Source organism: Lepus europaeus, chromosome 8 (genome assembly GCF_033115175.1).
Source record: "Lepus europaeus isolate LE1 chromosome 8, mLepTim1.pri, whole genome shotgun sequence".
Taxonomy (NCBI): domain Eukaryota; kingdom Metazoa; phylum Chordata; class Mammalia; order Lagomorpha; family Leporidae; genus Lepus; species Lepus europaeus.
Window position 1 is genome coordinate 100,675,463 of NC_084834.1, and position 19,212 is coordinate 100,694,674.

Here is a 19,212-nt window from a genome sequence, read left to right on the forward strand (position 1 = left end):
GTCTGTACTCCAATGGCTTTCACGTCTGTTCTGGTTCTAGTGAGCCAGGCCTACTGACCTGTGAGGACAATGGTTATATAACCCCTTAAGTAGTTACTGTCAACCAAGTGCACACTGAAATATGTTCACATTAAGTTTCATATGATGTACATGATTACACTTACTGCTATTTGATAATGCTTGTATCCAGTCAGTTACAACTTAGCAAACATAGGGTAGTTACAGATTTCAGAACAGTTTGATACTTCGTCCTAGTAATGTCGTTTACCGAGAGTTGCTCCACGAAGACCAGAATAAAGCTTCTTTCATCAGGTAGTCTGGGTCATACCAGGCTTTCTACTCTTGAAGTTGTCACAGGCCTTCTGGAAAGCATTCCTATTCCTTCTCATCCCAAGCTTTAGGCCCAGGTTTTGAGCCTTCAAGAAGGAGACAGTATTGAGGGCAAGAGATTGAGCCCTATCAGAGACACCCAGTTCCAACATGAAGTATCTTGACCATACGGCAAAGCAGTCTAGACAGGGTCAAGAAATAAGGGGAGGATCAGGATGTAGGTTGGATACAAACCCACAGCCAGTTTTCAAAAATTGAAGTGGCTGACAACTGCCAGCATGTGCTTAGACCAAACCCATGGCAGAGGGCCCAGTCTTCCAGGCAGCTTGACCTTACATATCATAGGGCGAGCTCAGGATCCAGAGTGGGGTAGACAGTGGGTGGAAGGGAGCTTCCCCAGACAGGTTCAAGTTTTATCATGGGCTTCCTAACCTCGACACCACAGGGGTTGGGGAAGATACATGGTCAAACTGACCTGGTCTCTTCAAAGAGGTCAGGCATAATGAGAACCCAAGAATGGCTGAGGCTTAAGTCATTGTTCCATCAATCCTGTGTAGACTGGAGTACCAGTTTCTGGCTACTTCCTACCGATATAGGGCACTGACACGGGGTAGGGTATCTGTACTGAGTCGGATCAATCAAGGGGCAGTCTTGTGTTCTTGAGTGATGGCTTGGAACATAACCATTCGTTCCCATTAATATTTGAGAAGTTGTATGTAGTATTAGAACTGCACTTACAGTAGGAGACATTAGAAACATTGGCCATCTCTTCCACCATGGGCAGAGTGAAGGGGGGGGGGGATAGCCAAGAGTAAAAGTTCACGTCTAGTTATTAGGAAGGCAGGTGTATGCCTAGTTGTCTAGTGCTTCATTTTGTTTAGTGCGCATGCTGGCAAGGAGCCATTTGACAGTCTGACCGGCTATCATTTCCTCCTTCCACTATGGCAATCCTGGCTGCTGTCAGGTTAGGACAAGGACTGCTGGACTTCAATTATGAGTAGGGGGTCGAGTAGGGACCCATGGTCAAGACCTGATTCTAGCAGAAGATGGTCTTTAGGGGGCTGCAGCACCAGCTCACAAACCATCTCCACTTGATGTTTCATGTGCACGACTTAGAATTTTGCTGCTTTCAGTCTGAAGGAAATATGTAACAAGCAGATTAAGTACACAGGGTCCGGAACAAAGGACGGTATTAATTGGGGACTTAGGAGTTGCTTTCCAAGTCATGGGGAAGTTTTAGCTATTAAGAGGCAATTAGAAACTGACAGAAGGGGCTTAGTAATCAGATGGTGCTAAGGCCTGGCCAGGTATGAGGTTCAGACCTGTCTTCATATGGGGCACTGAAGAGACATGAGGGAGGTCTAAGTTTCCTTACTGAAGAAGCCCTGTTGGCTTCCATTACCTGGATGGCCCGAATAGGTTAGTATCAGGTAGGTGACATCATTAGGAAGTTTATAGCTCGCCTGCATTGTTATTGCCCCTAGGCTATCCCTCTGATGGTGATAGTTACTCGAAGCTGGGTAGAATGATGGTCACTTAGTGTCAATGCCACCATGCTAGAACAAGTTAGAGGCCAACAATGAAACCAAAGACACAGGTAGATAACCTAATGGGCTTCGTGTTTGAAGCTTGGCCTCTTGGCACCTGTTCAGGTGCACGTTTCATCATTGCAGAGCTTGACATTCCATTATGAGCACTTCTGCCAACAGAGGGCGCTCAGCAACCGTGAAAAGCTTTCCTGAAACTGCTTTCACGAACTTGAGATTTGAAGTGTGGATTCCAAGGTGTGGAGGCCCCTACTTAAAAAGTGACCTACCACAGCAGCAGGTCCAAGGAGCCATCCTAGACTGATAGGTGTCTCTGTTCAATACAGTGCTGAGCACAGCTGAGCTGAGGCTACCTGAGCTAGACAGACATGCAAGTCCTCCCTCAGGACAAGTTGCTCACAGCCCACCAAGTGACAAAGATCCAAAGCCCACAGCCGTTACTTGATAGTGTCCGATTCTCTTGGGTCCGTTTCACGAGTCTCACTCCGGGTCTGATTGCCCGAAGGACTCCAAGTTCCCTACTACTGGAGGACCTTCATGGAACCTTCGGCGTCTAGCTAACAGAGGCAGAGACCCCGGTTCAGGAAGGATCAGGAGGGAGTCAGAGGATGAAGTTAGATGGTAGCTCCTCGAGTTTGTGGAGGAAACTGACAACACCCGAGACCCAGGCAAAGAAGAAATCCAAACTGCCTGCTACAATGAGTTTGTGTTAAGTGTGTGCTTCACTGTCTAAAGCCAAGTGGGAGATTGTTCCAGACCACAGCAAAGCCTACTTAAGATCTAAGCTGATTGGATCCCCCCCCCCAAGAACGTTTCCGTACTTGTCCCTGCTCCTCTATATAGCATCTGGCCACTGGAAGAAAACCTTGCCATGAGCTCCAACGTGCCCGTGTACTTTAGTCTTTTCAGCCAAGCTCAACTTTCCCAGTGTGAAGATGAAGTCGAGTTGTGTTATGGTTCATAGTGTTTACTAAAAGCCGCAGGATAGCTGGAAATGACTAAAGGCAACAGCTACTGAGTTGATGAGTGGTTAAGAAATCCAAAGTCTGTAAGACAACCATCTTGACAGCCCTAAAGTCAGTTAAAGCTAGACAGGAGTATGACTAAATTGAGGACAAAGGTAGTCACTCATCACCTCTTTATAAGCACAGTGGCAGCCATTCAGTGATGTGTGCCAAGGACTGGGGGAGGCACTTCCAACATTCCTTCAACCCTTCTTGCAGTAACACCTTTATGAAGGCAACCTTACACATGTTGTCTATCTTCAAGCCAAACTATAGGCGATAAAGCTCTGAAGTATTATTCCTACATGGCATAACAGATGGTTGCTTTCTGCAATTTATAGCAAGACTGGACTTAATATTTCAGTAAAGCTTCTCCGTAAGTTCGTTTTATCACGAGACTGAAATGTCCAAATGGCTCACTTGAGGCATTCTAAATCAGGTTTTACTGGGCAGAAGGTGTGTAAGTCATGTACAAGAGCAGCCCTCAACTGATGTGGTTTGACAGAGACATGGGCTAACAGACCCAATGCAGAGCATATTTTGCCATTTCTCCTAGTGACAGATTTGCTCCACCCTCTTGTATTAGTCTGATGCAAGTGTGTACATGACTAAGCTTGTGCCTTAGTCCATCATCTTGCCCCACCAGGAGATCCCATAGTGGAAGCCTCATGCTATCCAGAGTTGACCCTTGAGTCAACGTCAGAAGCCAGGTAAACAGGTGGGACATTGAGACAGGAAGTGACTGTCCCAAGTCACCTAACTTCCTGTTAAGGCAGGAATGACACCCGACTAGTTTTAAAGGTTACAAACTAAATATCAAGCTTAACTTCTAAATGCAGAAGCATTAAGTGAGATGTTTGTTCTAAAACCAAGTTAAGGTAATCTTAAAGGCATTTAGCCATATAGACACCTCATAACTGAAGCCATTTCCTATGTTGAAGTAAGGTGTCTATTCTGGACTCAGGTTTGACAGATCTACCACCTTATGGTGTTATTCTAGTATGCCAGTCTATGAAGGAACTTAATGTCGAAGGCTTAGCAACTGCTGCTTACTCCTATCCGCATTCCTGTGTCTCACAGCACCAGCCATGACCCCATCTTTCCATGGGATCCACCACCATGATCCTGTACATTCGTGACTAGTTTATGGAGTACTTTAAAGTCAGTAGCTACAAGTGAAGACAAGTAGACAGGAGGTAGGGAATAGGCTCTAGACGTGATAGTAGCAAGTGTATGGGTCAGGCAAGAATGGGTAGCCACTAGCCATTTGCCGGTCCTCTCATCCTAGTAGTTCTGCTGCAAGTTTCCCTGTTAATGTTTCCATGTTAATGACTAGTGATAAGCAAATTGATGTAGAATCGTCAAGTACCCCTAAGGTCAAGAATTATGTGGGACACCACTAGTATGAGCATTCAGACAACCCCAGGAGAAGGTCTTAAACCATAGACCTTTAGGAGAGCTGCCCGAAACAGACCATAGAAGAGCAGGCAGTCACATGACGTTTAACTAGGAGCTTTAGGCAGCAGGGGGTTATTGAGTATACCCTAGTCCCAGCTCCCTCATGTAACTGAGTCACCATAGAATTAGTTTAGGGGGCCCATGGCCTTTTAGCAGCAGGCTGCATTCAAGCTCACTTAGGGATCTGTCATTACTTGTCTGACATCCCCCATGTGGTGTCTAGTAGCCAGTCATGAAATAGTCAACTGGTTCAAGTGGTGAGGGCTAGGTAGACGAGCTAAACAAAAGCTTAACATATTAAGTCCCTCTGGTTATTTCAGTGTCCAGTAGAGCCAGAGACATGCCAACTACCAACTAGAGGAATCCAGCACTTAATGCAGTACCTAGTTAAGAGCAAACCCTGTCATGTGTAACCATTCTCAGGTTTCTAAGACTCAAGTAAGGACCCTGTGAATCATGGCTCAGACTAAGGAGGAACTCGTCACCTAGTCACCTGCATCTTTACACTACAGCGAAGTGACAAGCCTTCATTTATAGCATCACTGAAGCAATACTACTTGTTTGGCAGATGGGAGGATAGAGCAGGCTATGGTCTGTCAGCCGGCTAAGCGCCACAGTCCACCAGTGACCATTCCCATGCATTGGTCCTTTCTTGCTAGGTTTAGGCATAAGAACTTGTTTCAATAGCTAAGGATCCCCGATCTGGATTACATGATGATCTGTACCATTAGGTTTGTCCTAGTATCTCCGATCTTGTCTTAGTCCCTCTGGAAAATCATAGTTGGCATTTAGACTCATCTTGGACTAGCATTTTCTGTTAGTAGCCAAAGTTTCGCTTGTGCTAACCACTAGGAGCCTGTCTTAAGACTCCCTTGGAAGGACCATTGGCTTTTTATTCCAAGAGGTGAACTTTAATCTAAGAACAAGAGCCATTTCTCCAGGTACCGGCTCCAGTTAAACTTGCCAAGACACTGAGGAGTTAGGTTTCCTGCCCATGAGCTTCAGTGCTGCTGATGGCCCACGAAGAGGCAGACGGCTTCGCAGTCACTAACTGCTCATCACAAGATAGCCTAGTCTGTTATATGGGCTAACTAGTTGAGCACATTTGGGAAACACTACTGTACTTAAAGCCAAGCAGAGCTGTAACAGTCTTCAGAACCCCGACTGTCACAGAATCCAGCATCACAGGAGGCAGCCTAGGCAAGGAAGCCACTGGAGTTTCTGGGTTAAACCGAGTCAAGTTTCACAGATCCCTGCTTAAACAGAAGGCAAGATTTCTATCGGGCTCGAGACAGGTGAGGGCTGACACTCAAGATATTCAACAACCAGTCCAGAAGGGTTGTATTCGTGTTGCTAAGTGATAGCCATTAACATTTTAGTAACACCAGGTCTTATTCACTGTTACTTGCCAAGTAATGCCCTGTAAAGCCACAATTTTAAGCTGTCAATCCCTAGTAACGTGCCCCTATGCTGAAGGGTGGCCAACACCTAAGTTGTCAGACAAGGTACATACTTCAACCTTGGTCACCAATCGTGTCAAGCTGGAGTCTGCACCTCAGCACTGAAAAGCTAGTTTCCCGTCACTGGGACATTCCTCAGGCAGATGCCACACATTCCTGTGTGGCTACCTTGCATCTCACTGCTGACTACCTGGATTGTCAACAGCTGCACTGGCAATGTTCAGCTTCACGTCACTCCAACCTTGGGGCTACTGCTGGCCAGCATATCAAGGAAGTTTAGACCTTAGTATGGTCAGGCTTCCATTAGTGTTCAAATGCTTCCTTAGTACCAAGTAGAGCATACCTGTTCTGCATAGCCTTTCCAGAGTCTACACAAAGTTCCGTGTTTCAGTTATACCTCTACCATGAGAATCCGAAGTTCACTAAGGCTTCACTCCCTCAGACTTAACACAGTCTTATCTCAGTAACCAAGTTGCGAGCTCACCATCCACTAGAGCAGGCTAGTTTCAGTACTCCATTTCTGGGCCTTTGTATAACAAGTTTAGGTGGTCTTCTGGGCTTACATCAACCACCCTCAGTCTGATGTCTTAGCAAAACCAATGGCATGGGATTAACAGCTTTACTACCTTCCGAGTCTGAATTGATCTGCATCCTCTGCGTTTTCACAAGCAGCACACTTTTGTTCTTGATCTAGTGGGAAGAGGTCTCACTTTGAGACCTTAGAGCTTGGCCCTGCAGCCGCCAAGCTTGAGCTCTAGTTCATCTCTTGCCCTTCAGCCTCCACATTGACAGGTCAGTGGATCAGTCTTCAGCTTCCTACAGTAGCTCCTGATACCGAAAGCTTTCTATGTAAAAACTTCGTGCCTTAAGGCAAAAAAAAAAAAAAAAAAAAAAAAAAAAAAAAAAAAAAAATCACCCAGCTATTCCAGACTCTAGACAGGTTCCATCAGTTCACCTAGTAAGAGGCGTTAAGTGTGCAGAGGATTCTCAGTACAGCCTGCTCAATACTTAAATTGGTCCTTCGGTGTGCAGGTCAGCTTCAAGTCACCGTAAGTCACCTTGGCAGGTCAACACCCATTGGTTTAAGGCTACACACATGGCTCAAAGTACACTCCAAACTCATTGAGGTTCAACAAGAGGCACAGTTCCTCATACCAGGAGCTAAAACTTAGTCTGGAGGACATGGAATGAATGGAGGGGCCCTGGTAAAAACTTAGACAAGCACTCAATCACGGAGATACTAGTAACTCGAGTTGAAGATAGTTTTGCTCATCCCACAGACCAAAGACAGTATAAGATAAGCTTTGTATTTTGGGCTTTAGGTGCAGCTGATAAAAGGTTTACTAGTAGTAGTCACGTAAAGGGACTATGCGAGTGTGGGGGACATTGATGGAGAATGCTTAACCTAAGGCCAGTCCTTCCCTTCCAAGAGTCTCATGCGATTCCAAGGCTGTCCTTCAAAGACTTGCACTCAACTGACAGTAGCCAGTTATGATAGTCTTGGAGCCATTTAGAAGATATTGGATCAAGATCAATTAGAGCTGTGCAAATGCAACCAATAACCATTCAGTGCTCAAGATGGTAGAGCAAAGATGCACCTGGACTTAAGTCTTCATACCAAAGACTCAAGCTCATTAGCTTTTGCATTACATGAAGTCCGCCACTGTTGATCAGGTTATAGGCAAAGTTTTGTCTCCAGTTCTTCCAGTAGCCCCATTAGAGTTACATGGCTTGTACTCATGGTTCATTTATTAGACATGACTGCTCTAAGGGTGCTTAGCGACTTCCAGCTCCGATCAGGAAGCTTTGTCAGAACACTGCCTTAGGAAAAACTTGACTTTGAACATATCCTAACTTCTAAAGACCTCAGTTTATCAACACTGTCTCCTACCCAAAGCCTGAAATTTAAGGTATGTAGGGTGTCTGCTGACCTGGTTCTGAGGTTCTGAACTAGAATTTCTAGTAGCACAAGCCAGATGTCATCCTGGGGTTTTTCTAGTCTTTCATCAATTGTCTTACTTCCAAGCTGTTAGGCAAGAGAAGCTTTAACCTAATGGACTTGCCTCCTAGGACCCCTTTTCCTTACATCACATTTTTAGTAGCATTGATGCTTGTCATTAAAGGTTATACCCATGTAAAATTTTGAGACTTAGAGAAAGGCACTACTAGTTAGTGACAAAGCAGAAACCTGCTCTAACACCGCTTTACTTCCGGGCGGAAATCCAGTCTTGAAGGTTAGTTCAACTCCCAGCCAGCATTTCCTCACCCTGCTCCATACACTTGGTGCACTACCATTGACTCACCCTTCGCCACATCTAGCTTCATTCCTTCAGGCTGTGAAGAAATTATGGACTCTTTCTGCTGTTGGCTCATCGCATGTTAACCAAGTCATCCTCAACTCTCAACCCACCACAGGGGTCAGGATTCAAGGACATTACCACCAGCAGTCACTTGCTGTTAGCCTCCTGACCGTGGCTGGATTAGCTACTTGTTCTCTACCCCCAGTAGATAAGGGCCAATTGCTTAGGTAGTCCCTAGCCACTATACTCCTACTCATAGGCTCTTAGAGGGTTCCCTCAAAGTTGAAGGGCCGGTCATTTGAGTTCAACATGAATCACATGCTAGAGGACTTGTAAGCAGCTTCAGTTGCTTCATGAGCTTCAAGATTCATACGTTCAGAGCCCACACTACCTAGTGGATCATTTTCTCCAATACCACTCCTACCCCACTGAGGACCCAGACCTGTGGTGATATTTGGGCATCACACAAACTGGTAAACCCTGGTACACACAGTATGAGGTCAGTCCTGCTTAAGTTCTCCAGCATTAAGATTAATCTACCCACAAGGAAAACCCCCATCTAGGACTAGGAATTGAGCATCATGCCTCAGGTTTCATGTATTTCTCTCGTTAGAGACCCTCAGAACTCTAATGGTTAACATCTGGTAAGCAACACTTGCTTTCAACTTGTTTCTCGAAGTCCTGGGCTTTCTCTTTGACCAAGTCAAAGCCTCCTGCACATGTACCACTTTGCACCCAGAGTAGGGGCAGTCCTGTGTATGTCAAGGGTCAGACTTAAAACCCACTGGCTAGAATTTAACATGTGATGCTAGCTCCCTCTAGGTACATAGTTGGCAAGTCTGGATGAGATCAAGTTATCTTTAGCAACTCCAAGGAAATGGCCTCTTGAGGTGCTCACCTGGTTCCAGTTTCTATAGCCACTCCCACTTTACCGGGTCCCTGTTACCATTGCTTAGGGTTCACCTGAGGACCTACTGCAGGTAAGTTTTTCCTCTAGTCAGGACAAGTAGAGTGCCAGGAAGTAGCGTAGCTGCCACGAGTTTTAGGCAAGTCACCACTGTCATTGCATGGAAAGGCTCTAGGTACACTAAGCAGAAGCCAAGAACTGAACCCAAAGTCTCAGCCCAACTAAGCAGCTTAGTAAAAAGCTACAGGAGACTCAGGGCTCGACCCACCAAGCTAGACTCCACAAGTGGCTTAAGCCAAAGTTCCACCTAGTTTGAGCCCAGTGACCAGGTCAGAATACACTTGGGCAAGTCTCAGAGCAATCTACAGAAGTGAAGCGGCTCCAGGTATGGCCCACTGTCCCAGCAGGGACTCTTGTCCCATTCCCTCTAGGGGGCTGAGATTCTCTAGTCTTTCTCTACTCCAGGATTCTGTGTTATCATGAAGGACCTTGTCTAAGCTACGTTGTGGTCTAAAGCGTCATGGTCTCCAAAAGGCTATACGGTTAACTACACTGACACCAGGTCAGGGCTCACCCACAGCCAAGCCTGGGATTAATTGGGGTAACAGCTGGTAGTTTACTTGCCCTTCGTTAGGGCGAAAACACTTGAAGTCTGCCTAGTAGTCTATGGGAAGGCTTAGTGGCCTTTAAGTTGGTTTTTTGTTTCCCTGGTTTTCACAGCAGTTCCCAGTGTTTACAGTAGTGAGGGAGTTACTGACACCAAGCATCCATACCACACACTTGCACCTCAGGCATCCCACTACGTTCTGACCAGGTTCTTGCTTCCGTGCAGTTAAGCCGATAGCATAGCAACTTCTGGGATTCCAGCCAGGGAGAAGCTTTGCTGTTGGAATGCGAGCACAGGTGATAGCTCCCCAGAATGAGCTGTCAGGAAGTTCGTCTTCGTAGGCTAGTCGTGGATAAGCAAGGCTGGGCTTCTGTCTCCTTGTTATACCCTGGATAAAAGTTAAAGCTCAAGGAGCTGTTTAACTGCCTACTAACCGTGTTGCTTAGGGGCCAGCACTTTAAAGTCCCCGGTGCAAGTCAAGCGACCACATGGGGTTTGTTAGCAGCCCTCGCTTAGGGTACTTACAGCAAGGTGAGGATTCTTGCTCTCGCCTTTAGCCCCACTTCTTCCCTTAAGCCAGCTCCTCAGGAGGCCAGAAGTGTAGTACCCTATGTCTCCACTCACACTTTATCGTTTTGAGGTAGTTAGAGCAGGATTACAGTAAAGACAGCCCAATTTTAAGAAGCCATTTTTTGGCCAGCGCTGTGGCTTAACAAGCTAATCCTCCACCTTGCGGCGCCGGCACACCGGATTCTAGTCCCGGTTGCCCCTTTTCCAGGCCAGCTCTCTGCTATGGTCCGGGAGTGCAGTGGAGGATGGCCCAGGTGCTTGGGCCCTGCACCCGCAAGGGAGACCAGAAGAAGCACCTGGCTCCGGATCAGCGAGATGCGCCGGCCGCAGCGGCCATTGGAGGGTGAGCCAACGGCAAAAGACACTTCTCTCTACCCACTCTGCCTGTTAAAAAAAAAAAAAAAAGCAGCCACTTTTTGCTGTGCCTAAGCTATAATGACTGAAGCTAGTGTTATGTAGCACCTGTGAAACTACCACTGTCAAGTTAAGACACCCCCCAGAACCCTGTTCACATCTGCTGAGCTGCCACTCCCATTTAAGAACGTAGCTTATTGCTCTTCCTATCAAGCCAATGCATTGTCTCATACTGCCAGGTTAGCCACCGCCGCCAGCTTCCTAGCTAGGTATTTCCTTCCCGTCTCACTATAGCTTTGCATGGCCATTGACTTGCTAGGGAACCTGCCAGGCGAGTCAAGCTGATGAGTCCAACGTGAGGAACTCACCTCCCCACCTAGGTATAGGGTAAGCTGCTGCCCCTAGGTTTTAGGCTTGTCTTCCAGTTAACTGCTACTAGGAGCACGGTTAAGACATTACTTCCCAAGGACTCATAAGGCTTTATGTTACTCTATTCCTCAGAATGAGTCTTTGATGAGTTTGTTCGAGTGACCTACGGTTTCTTCCCATGGCTTTTACCCAGGCATATCCAATTTCTAGGAGACCTAGCATCTCAGCCCGTTTTCTGCCTAACTCCTGACAGCTGTACCTGTTTGAGGTTTTAGGATTCTAAAGGACAGAAGTTAGCTAAAAACTTTTCCTGAAGATCAAGCTTGGAAGACGAGACTCCTAGGTTTACACTTTGAGAATCGACTCCTGTGAATATAGGTTTCTTTAGAGGAGAGTTCTGCTTAAGTAGCCAGCTTTAGAGGTTAAGGAACAGGTGACCACTCAAGGAGGCTCGGAGCAAAGCCTCCACACAGGACCCAGGTTATGCCTCACTGTAAGAGCCCTTTAGAAACCTCAAGGGCCATAGTAGCCTCCATTTTATGCTTCGAGAACAAAAGCACCTAGGACTTTGAAAAGTTGACGTGAATTCCTAGAAAAGACTTGTCTCTACACGCACGTTGGTTCCTCTATGTCTGAGTTCCTTAGTTTGCTTGTGTTCCCAAGCTCATCCTGTTCGCCTTCCTCTTCTACAATAAGCTAGCCAGAGTTCTCCTCGAAGTCTCTTAGAAGTGTGCTACTCCTGCCTACCACCACCTCCTCTCAACCATCTTCCTAGTCACCTAAGGACGTCCTGGTACCCAGCATGCCTTCAGCTCTAGAGACTACGCACACCTCCCAGCACCCACCCACCAAGCCTCAACAGCCTTCCTCTGCCAGCTTCCCTTTTTTATATACTCAAAGCCCCGCCTTCCTCGTGTGTGCGGACCAATAAAAGCCTACAGCTACTTCTGCCCTACAATTGGTCCCTGACTTCCCGCAGGTGATTTAGAGCTGCCAGGAGGCTCGGATGCCCAGGTGCCTCAAGGCTTTTTAAAGCCTCCAAAACTTGAGGGGGGGGAGGCATTATTCGTTGTCCCCAGATCTTTCCCGGCATTGTAAAGGCTGCTGAGATGTTAGTTGTATTTGGGGAAAATAGTTGAGGATCACTTCCAAAATGTGCCTAACTCAAGTACCCCACTAGCTCTTAGCCTTAGCATGGAAGGTGGTAGCGTGCCCTACAGAAATTTAGAACGCGTTAGGTTGCACCTTAGTCAGACACTGGTGTTAGATCGAAGATTGGAACCTCATACAACACTGATGACCGTCTTCATCCACCTGTGTGCCTCATTTATTCCACTGCTTACAAGAATACAGCAGAAGCCAGGAAATCACCTGTGAAGACAGGTTTTCACTGTGCTCAAACTACATGCTGCAAAGTAGAAGCCTCCAGATATACTTTTTATCCTAAGATTTATTACCTTATTAGGTAGAGGCAGGAGAGAGAAACCTCCCCCAAATGGCCAAAATGGCCAGAGCTGGGCTGATCTGAAGCCAAGAGATTTTTCTGGGTCTTCCATGCTGGTGCAGGGGCCCAAGGACTTGGGCCATCTTCTGCTTTCCCAGGCCACAGCAGAGGATCCATAGCTGGATCAGAAGTGGAGCAGCCCAGACTCAAACTGGTGCCCATATGGGATGCTGGCACTGCAGGCAGCAGCTTTACCCACTATGCCACAGTGCCAGTCCCAAGATACACACCTCTAGAAAGCCAGTTCCACTTATGCATGTGTGGGTGAAAATATTATATGTTAGGGCCATAGTGAGCCAAATCACTATAAATTAGTGATTTAATAAATGGAAAGAAGAAACAAATCTTCCTTACAGAAGAATCTCATATAAAATAGATACAGCCTCACTCTTCCAGCAGGTGCAATTTATTACCTTGCCCTTGAGGGCCAACAGGTCTTACAGACTCACTTCCATAAACCAGAGAAGAGAAAGGGGAAAAAATAGTAACTTTACAATGAAGATACTGGTAGACACTCACTGAAGCAAGTGAGCCAGGTTAGAATCCACAGTAAAAAGCTGTGTTGTTATTGCATAGTCCCTGACCCAGTATGCTACGAAGGGCATCGCATCCCTGTGGCACATCAGCTCACAACTGCTAACTCCAATCTCCTAATGAGAAACACATTGAGGAACATTCTACAAGATCCCAATTGCTACTTGTCAAGGTCATGAAAACAAAGAAAGGATGAGGAAATGCCACCTACTCCAACTAAGGAAACTCGGTGACTAAAGTCAAGGTGGAACCCTGGATGGGATCCTAGCACAGGAAAAATATATGGGGTTCTTCAAAAAAGTGCGTGGGAAATGCATATTATGAAGGAACTGAATTTCACAAACTGCTGCATCTGCTTAAATTTACGTCTTAAAACTATTTTTCTGTGAACTTTTCTGGAGTACCTTTGTCCTACCTGAAAAATTTGAACTCCAAATAGTTTGGAGTTTACATTAAGTAATGTAAAAACAGATCTCTTGGTTTGACAAATGTACCACAGCTATGTAGACATTAACAGTAGGGTAAAACAGGTGAGAGAAATATGGAACACTCTCTACTAGCCCTACAAATGACTTGTAAAACTAAAATTATTCCTAGGGATGGGCGTTTGGCCTAGCTATCAAGATATAAATAAGCTGCCTCTCATATCTGAGTACTTGGGATGGATTCCTGGCTCTGGCTCCTGGTTCCAGTGCTGCTACTGTGAACTCCAGAAGGCAACTGTGATGGCTCATGTAGATAGGCTTCTGCCACCCAGATTAGAGACTCAGACTGAGTTCCTGGCTCAAGGCTTCAGCGTCCTGCCCAGCCATCACAGGCTTCCCAGGAGCGAACCTGTGGATGGAATCAAGCTCTCTCTCTGCTTCTCAAATGTGTGGGTTTTTTTTAACTTTTATTTAATATAAATTTCCAAAGTACAGCTTTTGGATTAGTGTCCCCCCCCCCCCATAACTTCGCTCCCACCCACAACCCTCCCATCTCCCGCTCCCTCTCCCATCCCATTCACAGCAAGATTCATTTTCAATTATCTTTGTATACAGAAGATCAATTTAGTATATATTAGGTAAGGATTTCTACAGCTTGCACCCACACAAACACAGTGTAAAGTACTGTTTGAGTACTAGTTATAGCATTAATTCACATTTTACAACACATTAAAGACAAATCCTACATGGGGAGTAAGTGCACAGTGACTCCTGTTGTTGATTTAACAAATTGACACTCTTGTTTATGACGTTAGTAATCTCTATAGGCTCTTGTCATGAGCTGCCAAGGCTATGGAAGCCTCTTGAGTTCTCCAACTCCAATATTACCTGGACAAGGTCGTAGTCAAAGTGGAAGTTCTCTCCTCCCTTCAGAGAACAGCACCTCCTTCTTTGATGGCCAGTTCTTTTCCACTGGGATCTCTCTAGCAGAGATCTTTCAGGTTTGGTTTTGTGGGTTTTTTTCCAGAGTGTCTTGGCTTTCCATGTCTAAAATACTCTCATGGGCTTTTCAGCCAGATCCGAATGCCTTAAGGGCTGATTCTGAGGCCAGAGTACTGTTTAGGACATCTGCCATTCTATGAGTCTGCTGTGTCTCCCCCTTCCCATGTTGGATCGTTCTCTCCCTTTTTTACTCCATCAGTTAGTATTTGTAGACACTAGTCTTGTTTATGTGATCCCTTTGACTCTTAGACTTATCATGATCAATTGTGAACAGAAACTGATCACTCTGACTAGTGAGATGGCATTGGGACATGCCACCTTGATGGGATTGAATTGGAATCCCCAGGCACGTTTCTAACTCCACCATTTGGGGCAAGTATGATTGAGCATGTCCCAAATTGTACATCTCCTCCCTCTTATTCCCACTCTTATATTTAACAGGGATCGCTTTTCAGTTAAAACTTAAACACCTAAGAATAATTGTGTGTTAGAGTTCAACCAATGGGATTAAGTAGAACAAAAAATACTAAAAGGGATAAAGTATTAAGTTGTTCATCAACAGTCAGGACAAGGGCTGATCAAGTCACTGTTTCTCATAGTGTCCATTTCACTTCAACAGGTTTCCTTTTTCGTGCTTGGTTAGTTGTCACCAATCAGGAAGAACATATTTGTCCTCTGGGACTGGCTTAATTCGCTCAGCATGATGTTTTCCAGATTCCTCCATCTTGTTGCAAATGACTGGATTTCATTGTTTTTGACTGCTGTATAGTATTCTATGGAGTACATGTCCCATAATTTCTTTATCCAGTCTACTGTTGATGGGCATTTGGGTTGGTTCCAGGTCTTAGCTATTGTGAATTAAGCTGCAATAAACATTAATGTGCAGATGGCTTTTTTATTAGCCAAATTAATTTCCTTTGGGTAAATTCCAAGGAGTGGGATGGCTGGGTTGAATGGTAGGGTTATATTCAGGGTTTTGAGGAATCTCCAGACAGACTTCCATAGTGGCTTAACCAGTTTGCATTCCCACCAACAGTGGGTTAGTGTCCCTTTTTCCCCACATCCTCGCCAGCATCTGTTGTTGGTAGGTTTCTGAATGTGAGCCATTCTCACTGGGGTGAGATGAAACCTCATTGTGGTTTTGATTTGCATTTCCCTGATGGCTAGTGATCTTGAACATTTTTTCATGTGTCTGTTGGCCATTTGGATTTCCTCTTTTGAAAAATGTCTATTGAGGTCCTTGGTCCATCTCTTAAGTGGGTTGTTTTGTTGTTGTGAAATTTCTTGATCTCTTTGTAGATTCTGGTTATTAATCCTAATGTCTGGTAGAATTCAGCAGTGAATCCATCCAGTCCTGGGCTTTTCTTTGTTGGGAGTGCCTTTACTACTGATTCAATTTCTGTCTCAGTTATGGGTCTGTTTATATTTTCTGTGTCTTCCTGGTTCAATTTTTAGGTAGGTTGCATGTGTCCAGGAATCTGTCCATTTCTGAGATTTCCCTGTTTGCTGGCATACAACTGTTTGTAGTAATTTCTGATGATTCTTATTTTGACAGGCAGACTTAGGCAGTGAGAGACAGAGAAAGGTCTTCCTTTCCATTGGTTCACCCCCCAAAATGGCCGCTACAGCCGGCGCGCTGCACCGATCTGAAGCCAGGAGTCAGATGCTTCCTCCTGGTCTCCCATACGGGTGTAGGGCCCAAGCACTTGGGCCATCCTCCACTGCCTTCCCAGGCCACAGCAGAGAGCTGGACTGGACGAGGAGCAACCGGGACAGAATCCGGTTCCCCAACCAGGACTAGAACCCGGGGTGCCAGCGCTGCAAGCGGAGGATTACCCTAGTGAGCCGTGGCGCCGGCTGATTCTTTTTATTTCTGTGGTGTCTGTTATGTTTCCTTTTTCATCTGATTTTATTGATTTGGGTCTTTTCTTTTTTTAGTTGGGCCAATGGTGTGTCAAGTTGTGTTTTTTTGTTTTTTGTGTTTTTTTTTTTTTTTCTTCAAAAAACCAGCTCTTCGTTTGGCTGATCTTTTGTAATGTTCTTTTGGATTCAATTCTGTTGATTTCCTCTGGTTTTAATTATTTCTCTTCTACTAGTTTTGGGTCTGGTTTGCTGCAGTTTTTCTAGATCCTTGAGATGCATTGAAAGCTCATTTATTTGGTGCCTTTCCAATTTCTTGATGTAGGCACCTATTGCTATAAACTTTCCTCTTAACACTGCTTTTGTTGTATCCCATAGGTTTTGGTATGTTGTGCTGTTATCCTCATTTACTTCCAGAAAATTTTTTATTTCTCTTTTAAGTTCTTCTATGACCCATTGTTCATTCAGGAGCATGTTGTTCAGTCTCCATGTGTTTGCACGTGCTCTAGGGATTCCTGAGTTGCCTATTTCCAGCTTCATTCCACTGTGGTCTGAGAAGCTGCATGGTATGATTCTAATTCTTTTGAATTTTCTGAGGCTTGCTTTATGGCCTAGTATGTGGTCAATCCTAGAGAAGGTTCCACTGCTGAGAAGAATGTAAATTCTTTTAAGTGTAGGATTGAAAGTTCTGTAGGTATCTGTTGGATCCATTTGGACTATAGTGTCGATTAAATCTGTTTCCTTGTTGATCTTCTGTCCGGTTGATCTATTTCTGAGAGTGGAGTATTGAAGTCCCCCAGTACTGTTGTATGGGAGTCTAAGTTTCCCTCTAAGTCCCTTAATATATCTTCTAAATAAACCTGTGCCCTGTAATTAGGTGCATATACATTGATAATCATTACATCTTCCTGTTGAATTGATCCCTTAATCATTATATAGTGCCCCTCTTTGTCTCTCTTAACAGTTTTTGTGGTAAAGTTGATTTTGTCTGATATTAAGATGGCTATGCCTGCTCTTTCGTTTCTGTTGGCATGGAATATCTTTTTCCAACCTTTCACTTTCAGTCTGCATGCATCTTTGTTGATCAGAGAACCAGACTGATTTCCTGGCTCAGGGCTTCAGCGTCCTGCCCAGCCATCACAAGCTTCCCCGGGAGCGAACCTGTGGATGGAATCAAGCTCTCTCACTCTCTGCTTCTCAAATGTTTTTTAAAAATAACAAATTATTCCTACATAAAAAATTTACTTACAAGAAAATTAAATGCAATGCAAAATGTGCCTTAAAATTCTAGAAACAAGAGCCTTGGAGTGGGCATGGTGAGGCAGGAGGTCAAGCTACCTCTTGGAACACCCACATCCCATACCGGAGTTCTGGTTCAAGTCCTGGCTCCTCTGCTTTCCATCCAGCTTCCTATTGTGCCTGAGAAGGCAGCAGATCATGGCCCAAGTACTAGAGTCCCTGCCACCCTCATGGGCAACTGAGATGGAGCTCCTGGCTTCAGCCTGGCCCAGCTCTGCCTGTTGTAACCATCTGGGGGAGTGAATCAGCAGATGGAAGACAATTTCCCCCCAACCCTGTCACTCCACCTTTCAAAAATAATAAACAAGTAAATAAACTTTTAAAAATAAACAGAATAGGCCAGCGCCATGGCTCACTAGGCTAATCCTCTGCCTGCGGTGCTGGCACCCTGAGTTCTAGTCCTGATTGGGGCGCCAGATTCTGTCCTGATTGCTCCTCTTCCAGTCCAGCTCTCTGCTGTGGTCTGAGAAGGCAGTGGAGGATGGCCCAAGTGCTTGGGCCCTGTACACGCACGGGAGACCAGGAGGAAGCACCTGGCTCCTGGCTTCGGATCGGCGCAGCACACCGGCCATAGTGGCCATTTTTGAGGGGTGAACCATCAGAAGGAAGTCTCTTCTGTCTCCCTCACTGCCTAAGTCTGCCTGTCAAAAATAAACAGAATAGGACCAGCAATGTGCCATAGCAGGTAAGGCCTCCACCTGCAGGGCCAGCATCTCATATGGGCACCTGTTTGTGTCCTGGCTGCTCCTATTCTGATCCAGCTCTCTATCACAGCTTGGGAAAGCAGAGGATGGCCCAAGTCCTTGGGCCCCTGCACCCATGTGGGAGACCCGGCTCCAGCCATTGTGGCCATCTGGCAAGTGATGGAAGACCTGTCTCTCTGTTTCTGTAACTTTGCCTTTCAAACAAATGTCTGTAAATAAAAAGTAGAATGAAGCATGAGCCTTTTAAAATCTTGTACAGGCCAGCACCGTGGCTCACTAGGCTAATCCTCCGCCTGCGGTGCTGGTACCCCAGGTTCTAGTCCTGGTTGGGGCGCCGGATTCTGTCCCGGTTGCTCCTCTTCCAGTCCAGCTCTCTGCTGTGGCCTGGGAAGGCAGTGGAGGGTGGCCCAAGTGCTTGGGTCCTGCAGCCGTATGGGAGACAGGAGGAGGCACCTGGCTCCTGGCTTCGGATTGGCGCAGTGCGCCTGCCCTAGCAGCCATTTATGGGGTGAATCAACGGAAGGAAGACCTTTCTGTCTCTCTCACTGTCTAACTCTGCCTATCAAAAAAAATCTTGTACATATCACAAACTGATCTAAACATGGTTCCCCCAAATGTCTTGGAGGCATTTTCCATTACTAGGGGTAATTTAGAACACATGTTTGAAAATCTTCAAGCGTAGCTAGATGAATCATACAGCTGCTTGGAGGACACACAAGAGCGGGAAAACGGAAGCCGAGAGGCCAGCTGGAATGGAGCTGGGATGCAGCCAAGTCGAACGCTGCAGGTCCACAGACAAGTAAATGCAGTTTGACCTCATGCAGGCCTGTGACTGCCACCAGTGCTTCCGGGGAATCTCCTGATTCCAACCACCCGCTTTCTTGAATTTGCACCTATCTCTAGTCAAAAGAAAGGAGATCCTTTTCTAAGGAAGTCAGATGGCATCGGCGAAATTGCCAAGCATGCTTGAGAATGTGT